This window comes from Bison bison, unplaced genomic scaffold (genome assembly GCF_000754665.1).
Source record: "Bison bison bison isolate TAMUID 2011002044 unplaced genomic scaffold, Bison_UMD1.0 scf7180017864063, whole genome shotgun sequence".
Classification (NCBI taxonomy): Eukaryota; Metazoa; Chordata; class Mammalia; order Artiodactyla; family Bovidae; genus Bison; species Bison bison.
Genome location: NW_011494635.1, coordinates 1,414,502 through 1,423,237, shown reverse-complemented (window position 1 = coordinate 1,423,237; position 8,736 = coordinate 1,414,502). Strand labels below are relative to the sequence as shown.

General features: G+C 53.1%; 1 protein-coding gene across 1 annotated transcript in view; it reads left to right on the top strand.

Annotated features, from left to right (window-relative positions):
- The window catches only part of RALGAPA2 (Ral GTPase activating protein, alpha subunit 2 (catalytic)), a 283,032-nt gene extending 275,256 nt beyond the window's left edge, over positions 1 to 7,776 (top strand). Inside the window, exons 41-42 of the mRNA XM_010836602.1 lie at positions 1,385 to 1,424; positions 4,579 to 7,776. The gene's annotated coding sequence lies outside the window, so the exon portion shown is untranslated. The remainder of the gene's footprint in view (positions 1 to 1,384; positions 1,425 to 4,578) is intronic.
- Positions 7,777 to 8,736: the final 960 nt, after the last annotated feature.

Here is an 8,736-nt window from a genome sequence, read left to right as displayed (position 1 = left end):
CAGGGTTTTTCCTGTGGTCATGTATGGATGTGAGAGTTGGACTGTGAAGAAGGCTGAGCGCCGAAGAATTGATGCTTTTGAACTGTGGTGTTGGAGAAGACTCTTGAGAGTCCCTTGGACTGCAAGGAGATCCAACCAGTCCATTCTGAAGGAGATCAGCCCTGGGATTTCTTTGGAAGGAATGATGCTAAAGCTGAAACTCCAGTACTTTGGCCACCTCATGGGAAGAGTTGACTCATTGGAAAAGACTCTGATGCTGGGAGGGATTGGGGGCAGGAGGAGAAGGGGACAACAGAGGATGAGATGGCTGGATGGCATCACTGACTCGATGGACGTGAGTCTGAGTGAACTCCGGGAGTTGGTGATGGACAGGGAGGCCTGGCGTGCTGCGATTCATGGGGTCGCAAAGAGTCGGACACGACTAAGCGACTGATCTGATCTGATCTGATGGTCCAACTCTTACATCTGCACGTGACTACTAGAAAAACCATAGCTCAGACTAGACAGACCTTAGTCGGCACAGTGATGGTGGTCTAGTGACACTGAACTAGGAGTGTTGTGGGGGTCGGGGTGAGGAGCTGTCGCCTGACTCAGAAAGAAGTCGTTGCATTTGCAATGTGGCAAACCACGTGGGAAATAGGACGGCCGTGGAGGAGTGAGTGGTTGAGAAAAACCGTCCGTGCGGTGGAGCTCAGAGCGTCTCTCGGTCCGACAGTACTGCTGGGGTCCTGCTGCTCTGTGAGTGAGTGTCCAGTTTTGCCTCTGAAGGGTCCCCTTTGAAGCTGCCCTCTGCACAGTACACCTCACTCTTCCTCCCTGGCAAACGTGACATAGAAGGTGACGCCCGTACCACATTAGCACACTGCGTGCCCCTCAAAAACCTGTAAAATGAAACTTAGAGATGTGTGAACTTATACAGTTAGTGGGTATCAGTTATTTTTTCAGGGCCTCCAGAGAATTCCAAATGCTTGTCGTGAAAACTCTTAGCTTTGACTATACCTAAGAAAAAACATTAGGAACCCTCGTGCAGCAGGAACGGGACACTGAGACCCCCCCAAGGCCCCATTAAGGCCAGCAGTCAAAGGCCGACCCGCACGCGCTGGGTCAGAGCTCCCAGCGTCTGCAGGGCTCCCACAGCAACTGTCACACGTCCTGGGAAAGCTAATGTCGCCTTCGTTTCACACCTGTACAGGTGACGACAGCCAGAATTTTGTCCTGCCAAGTGGAATTTCAGGTGAATTTTCAGTTGGTGATGATCTCGGAAGCTGCAGGAACACGCAGGCAGCCCAGGAACAGATGTGTTTTTAGCACCGTGTTCATTATCGAGTTGGGCTGTGCGTGTGCAGGGCCTGTATTCACTCCATTTTATGTTCTTTCCCTTCAGATTAAAATGCATCAAGGTCTCACTGCAGTGTTTGAACAAGGTAAGTTCAAAGAACAAGTGTTTGAACTGACACGTCAGTGGAGTTGCCCAGCGCCCTGCTCTTAGGGGAGTGGGGGAGAGTTCACTCACTGACTTGCCTCCCTCCGGGGCTAGGGGTTCCTGCCGCCTCCCCCTCAGCCCTGAAGGGCTCTGTCCTGCGTGTCTGCACTGCCCGCCTGCCCAGGAAACCCACCCCAGCCTTTCTCCAGCTCCCCGTGCTCCGGGTGGAATCCGACACCAACACCTGCCATCCCAGAAAATGTCTTTGTCACCCGCCCTTTTGTGTGCAGGGGGGCCTCAGGGAGCCAGTAGGCCCGGGGCCGCCCCCTTTTTTTTGTTGCCAAGCCTGGAGGAGTGGGGGTCTTGAGATGGGCCGATAAGATGCAGCACGTTCGGGCCGGCCTTTGACCGCTGGCCTTAATGGGGCCTTGGGGGCCTGGGCTGGGGAGGGCAGGTCGTCCTGGGGCTGCTGAATGGGACAGCTGGGAAAGGAAGAGCAGACAAAAGCTGCGGGGCGCAGAGGGCAGGGAACCCTGGCATCGCTGTGGTTTAGGACCCAGAGGGCAGGCTGGCCACGGCAGGTGTGACCTCTGTGGGCCTCTTTCGGCCTGGGTCTGGGGCCTGGACCCTGCCCAGTACCCTGATGGACAGCGGACACCTCGCAGCAGAGCCTCTCGGGGTGGCCCAGGCTGTACCTCCTCGTGGAGTCATGGGTGGAAGGGAGACCCGATGCTGAGGGTGACCAGGAACCTGAGGGTGATGAGGATTCAGACAGGCGGATCAGGGAGCGAGCTGTCATTTATCAACCACATCACCCAATGGAGCCGGGGGAACAGACACCCTCCCTTCTGGATCTATGTGAACAGGGAGGTGAGGGTCTGGATTTTTGGGTTTATCCCATGCGCTGCCCTCCTCCCCCCGGCAGGCCCACAGCACAGGGAGCTGACCCTCCAACCCAGCTGCTTTTTCTTGACCCCCAGCCACAGAATTGTCCCAACCTGGGCTCACTGGTACCAGCCCCCAAGGTGACACGAGCCACAAAGCCCATGTCGGCCAGGCAGAACAGTATACACTCTTCCCTAGTCGTGGGGATTCACACAAAAGCCTTTTTTTTTTTTTTTTTGCTGTGACCCTGTATCTCCTAAGGTGGCCAAGTGGGGCTCCAGTGTCCTTTTAACACTGGCTTCTAGCACGAGGAAAGGCCAGGTGGAGGCAGCGGCTGTCAGCAGCCAGGAAAGGGATCACCCCCCTTTGTGGCCAGCCTGCTCTGTCCATGGTGGCCACCTCCCCATCAGTCATGGGGGGCACAGTGGGAGCCAGCACAGGCCAGGGACATGCCAAAGGCAAGGTGGGGACTGGAGGTATGCAGGGGACTTGTGGTGCGGTCTCCTGCTCTGGCATGACCTTGCTGGGGCGCCAGTGGTGGGGTCACTGCCCTGAGATGCCTGAAGGCCACTTTGCACTGAGAGTTTCACGCTGGTCCAAGTTGGCATTGCCCTACCCACCTGCCATGCTGCAGTGCAGGACTGTGAGGGCCAGCCCCCTGGGCCTTCCTGGCTGGAGTAGGGGAGTAAATATTTCCCTTCTGATCCAGCAATACTCACACCTGATATCACATCTTTGAGCATCACTTTATCTCCTGCATTTTTACTTGCTTTTTTTTCCCCCATGCTTCCCTCTCCCAATGGATCTGAAATCAGTGTGGGTGGGGTTGGTTCCTAGTTGGTGGTGGTTTAGTCACTAAGGTGTGTCCAACTCCCGTGACCCCATGGACTGTAACCCACCAGGCTTCTCTGTCCATGGGGATTCTCCAGGCAAGAATACTGGAGTGGGTTGCCATTTTCTTCTCCAGGGGGATCTTCCCAACCCAGGGATCGAACCTGGGTCTCTTGCATTGCAGACAGATTCTTTACCGACTGGGCTATGAGGGAAGCCCTGGTTCCTAATTAATGATGTGAAATTTTATACAATTTAAAGTGAAGGTGTTCAAGCTGGAATCGTATCTGGGATTGAGTCAGGGGTGTTCTCCCTGCTGCCCGCCCTGATGAACCACACGCCGACGTCCTCCAGGGGCCTGGGGTGATGTCCGTAACCAGTGCCATCTCCACCTTGGATGACAGTATAGCTATGCTGCTTTTACCAAAAATCAGCCTGTTTTCAAAGACAAAAACAGCAGAAGAGAGACTCACAACTCTCTCTGCCCGACCTTCCTGGGCCTGGAAGGAGGCGACAGAAGAGGCCAGGCTTGGGACATCTTAAGGAGCCATTTGGGGAACAAGCCTGGGGTAGGCAGTCTCCTTGGGTCCAAGCGTGTTCACAGGTGTTGATTCCAGAGGCTTTCCCTAGAAACAAGAAGGTCAGGTCCCAAAATGAAAGGAGATGCTGTCTGTGAATAAGGCCACTTACGTAAATTAATTTCAAAGGCCGGTGATGAGAGAAATGTCAGGCCAAAGCCCGGAAGTGAAGCATGCTGGGAGAAGGCTAGAGAGCCTGCTTTTGAGGAAGCTGGGGCGAAACCCAGCAGGGTTTAAAAATAGGTTATTAGAAGGGTGATGAAATGGTCCTCCCTCGAAGCTGGGCCCAGGGGGACCCACCTCAGCAACAACGGCCGTGTGTTGCAGCAGCGGGCGCCTGGGTTCCTGGAGCAGCCCTGGGGATGGGGCGTGCGCAGGCTTCAGCTTCGTTCCTTTTTCTCTCTGGGACCCAACAGCTGTAGGCACTTCTGGACTCGTTCAATTAGTCCTGACCTCCCGTCTCAGACCCCTTGGGGAATAATCGAGCTGTAAGCCTGGTGTAAAGTATCAACATGTAAATCAATGTAAATAATAACTCGATGGAGCCACAAGCCGCCCCTGACTTTTTGTCTTGTTCTTTCACTGATTCTGGGGCAGCTCTGCTCTGTCGCCCTTGCCCCACACCCACAGTGTTAATGGTGCCTTTTCTCTTCCTTCTTTACTTGAGGATTGGATGTAAGGCCCAATAAATTTCAAAAAGATTCACAGCTCCTTTTGCGCTGCAGGAAGGTCTAGAGTAAAGGCTGGGAGGTCTGTGGGTTCATCCAGCAAACGTCCCTGCACACATGTGGGACCAGGCAGGGGTCCAGCCCTCTTCCTGGGGACATGACACATCCTCCCCCTCCACCCTGTGCCCACAAGGGCCTCCCTCTGCTTCCTTCCAGGGTCCTGGCTGCCGGGCTGAGCTCCCCTCTATGGTGCCTCTTGGGGAGGAGGAGATGGAGGAGACTCCCCCACTTCCCCATTCGAACCCCCAAACCCAGACTCCGGGAACCTCGCTGCTCTGCCTGTGTCCTCGGCAAGTCTCCGTGCTCACGGGCTTCTGAACTTGAGGAGGAATCCCACCAAAATGCTGCGGATCAGACTCTCAAACTAGGAGGTAGCATCTCAGGAACCTTGGACTGTGAAAGAAGAAAAGTCGCCAACAACCAGAGACGCACCCGCCGGTGGGGCTCCCCCAGCAGAGGGAACAGGAGGAGGTTCCGGGCTCCCCGGGAGGGTGGGGGGCAGCTGGCTCTGTCCCCCAGGAGTCTCCTTTGCTTTGTAAACTGTCCGATGTTTCCCTGTCCCGCTCTTGGAGGAGGGCTTCCTGCATTGGTTTTGCTTCTCCTTCTGTTAGGATTCACGGCTAGCCCAAAATTTCATCATCATGGAAATTGGCTTTCCCCTGGGCCTCGAGCCCGGTAGAAGTTGTGCCTCCGTTGCTGTGTTTTCCACCTGGTCCCCAATGCCCGCTAACCAGGGAGAGCGTTCCTGACCCTGACCCTGACCCTATCCTTGCTGGAGGCCCTCTACATGATGATGGTGAAGCTCCTATCTCAGGGTGCTCGGGTGATTCTAGAAACACAGAGTCCTGTCCCTGCAAAAGCTCCTTCCTGGCCTCACCCTGTGGTAGGCACCCCTGCCTCCTGCTGGGAGGGGCCTTCCACACTTTTCCCGACACACAGAGCTTTAGGGGGACTGAACTCGAGCGAAGGGTGTGATCCCTACTTTGTATCCATTTGGCTGCCCAAGAGGGGCCTCTTGTGTCTTTTTTTTTTTTCTTCAGAAAGGGAAGAAGGACAGCCCCACTTTCCATTTGTGCTTTCCAGGTGCCCTTGCTGGGGTTGGGGTGTTGGGGGCTGGCCCTCTGCTAGTCACCAAGGCCCTCGGACCATCTCCAGAGTGAGCCCTGAGCCTGGAACAGGGGAGCCACCAGCTAAGGGCCCAGAAAGTTCTCCATGCAGGTGCTTCCCGCCCAGCCTGCCGTCGCTTCTCCACTCCTGCACCCACCCGCGGGTGCCCCCAGCCTACCCCTTGCCCACCTTCCAGCTGGGCCCTCCGAGCCCCTTGCCCAGCAGAGTCACCATCTTCCCTGACCACCCACCGCCCAGTGGGCTGGTGCCTAACAATGGCAGGGGGAGCAGGCAGACCCTGGAGACTGTGAGATGGGATTCAGAAGGGCTTTCCTGTTAGAAAGAGGGGACTTCTGATTCTCCAGGGAGCTTGTTTCTCTGCTTTACGGAGAATGGCGGGTAGGACTTGAGGCCAGGCCCACAGGCAGGGGCGGCTCAAGCACTGCTGGGACCTGAGAGAACCCAGTTCGTCCCAACAGAAGCAGCTCTCCCGGCTGGTCTGTCAATGGTTTGTCCACCGAATGCAGGCTTGATAGCAACGTCAAGGGTGACCGGAAGTGACCGCCTTCTCTGTTGTATCAGCAAATGTCACAACTCTTGTCCTCCCGGGCACTTCCCCCACCGCCCCCCAACCCCAGCTTTGAGTGACTTTGGGTTTCTGCTCGGTGTGGTTTGGCCCACATGGCCCCAGAGTCAGGTTCTGCTCCTTGTGGGTTCCTCGATCCTACAGGCGGGACATCACGTGCTCCTGAGTCCCACATAAGCTCTAGCTTCTGGGAGACCATGTCACCTTCAGGCTCCAGACAACCCCTGTATCAGAATTCTTAAACTTGGTTTCAGGAGTCATATTGAAGCCCACCTCCCTGGACTCCTGCCCCATGATTCCAGCCCTCCTGACCCGGAGTGGGAAAGGTGGTTGTAGGTAGCAAATACATAGACTTTCCTATAATCCCAAAAGATTCTGACCACCCTACGACCCCAGAGGACAGCTAGCAGTGTGATGGCTCTTCTCAGTAACAGCTTTGGTTTAGAAACACAGGGACTCTAGTGACCAGGTTTTTTGCTTGCAATCACGTGCACTTGAATCACTTTTGTTATTTGGGGTGGAAAATTGAAATGATCAAGTTTTTTTCTTTTTTTTCACTTAGAAAAGCAAATATTGAGCTTCTGTAATAAATGCCTTTCAGCAAAATTTCCAAGGGTCACTTATCTGGTGGGCACCCACCTGAGTCACCGTGCTGACTCATGACATTACTAAGTAGGTCAGCCATCTGTAAACACAAGTGGCCCTTGCTGGCCCCAAATGGAGAAGACTCGAGGGCTTCCAGGCAGGCCCAGGTCTTCCGCCCACCTCTCTGCACATTGATTTCCATCTGAAGCAAAGATGGTGATCCCTAGTCTCACTGAGTAGGTGTTTGTACTTAAAAAAAAAAAATAGTAATTCCACAAAATGATGACATTTTAAGTAGTAAAACCTTAATTAGTCAGCAGTGAGGACTTGTAGCGTGAAGAAGGGACTGTCACGGTGTCTTCCTGTGGTTAAGGAAAGGGCTTCCCAGCTGCCACAGGGAAGGAAGGGGGCTTCAGCCTTGACTCTGAGAGAGGCTGGCTGGTGGGACCCTCATCCTTACCACGAGATCCTTCGGATCCTTAGACAGTGCAGGTCACATGTTCCTGACCTTCCTTGGGAGTGACCACCCACACTTTATCTACTGTCATATCTGCAGGTGGGAGGGGTGCTTTTACGATGACTGTGACGTCTTAGATGTAACTGTGTAACCCTTATAGCGACTGAAGGGGAATGTCCACACCCAGTGGAAAATTCCACAGGAAACAACCATGTCTTCATTGCACTCAGTACCTATGTATGACATACACGTTAAGTGAATGTTTTCTTGGGTTTTCCAGGTCTACAATATTTAGTCCATGTAAATGATAGAATTTGATAAATATGGTAAATTAAGTTATAAGGTGTCATTTGATTTCTCTTTTGCTGTCTCACGTTATTTAATGTTCCTGATGCTCCATACCTGGTTTGTGCCTACGTTGGTGTAGACCGTGCCTGTGAGCCACTTGGCTGGCACAGTGCCCCTCGGTGAGGGGCGCCCTGCCCCCAAGGAGCACACGGCTCAGCAATGGCCACTTCCTGACTCCCCAGTTTGCCCTCCCTCCTTAATTCTGATTTACTGTGACGACTCAATAAAGTAGAAACACAGCACTCACATGCCATATGTTCCTCGTGTTTTCATTATAGTTGAAAGGAAAATAAAGTTTATCCTGGCATCTAACAAAAGATGGTTTACATTTTTATCAGATGAAGTTGTTCAAAAGCATGTTTTTAAACCAAAATCTTAATAAGTATCCAAAATAGTAGCCAGGATGGATACAGGGAGGTTTGCTGATGTGTTGTGTAAAAAAATGACTTCTTGGTTCATAACCTGGAAGCCAAGATCAAGCGTCATCGCTCTCCTATGTCCCAATGCCCCCCTGCTCCTCCCTTCTGCATCAAGGCCCACAGTGAGCCCTGGCTTTGGAGCCCATCTCTCCAGAGCAGCCCTCTGTACCAGTCACTCTTCCAGGGGTCTGGAGCCCCTGACCCTAATGAGCAAGGGTCCAGCTTGGAGGCTTTGTCTTGTGAAGAAGTGATAGATAGGGTGTAATGATACCCCCTGTGGTGCAGCTGAAGCCCACCTGTGGCCTCACCTCAGGACTCCAGCCATCAACCGTCACATTCAGACAACCTGGCCAGGTGGCCCCTACCAGCATCCTGGGCTACTTCCATACCCTGGACAGCAGGGAACTTCCAGGACATTAGACAATCAAGGTTTGCAAAAAGCATCCATTCGTCCATCTGCAAATATTTGCCGAGTCCCTGTTACTTACAAGACATTTAGTGACCTCCATGGGGAGCTGCTGTCCTGGGAACCAAGTAGAGCCTGAATCCTTTTGGCTTTTTTTTTTTTTTTTTTTTTTTTTTTTTTTTTTGACTTTTGCTTTTGACTATTAGCAGGAGCTCACTTTGAAGGTATACTTCACCTTTAATGCTTGATTCCTCATAAGAGGGAGCTGGGTGATTTTATTTGTTAGGGAGCCTTCATAAGATTCTGAGTCCTACCCAGCCCCCCACCACCTAGATTCTTACCAGTAGGTGTGGTGGGAGCCCATCATCTGTTTTTTTCAACCT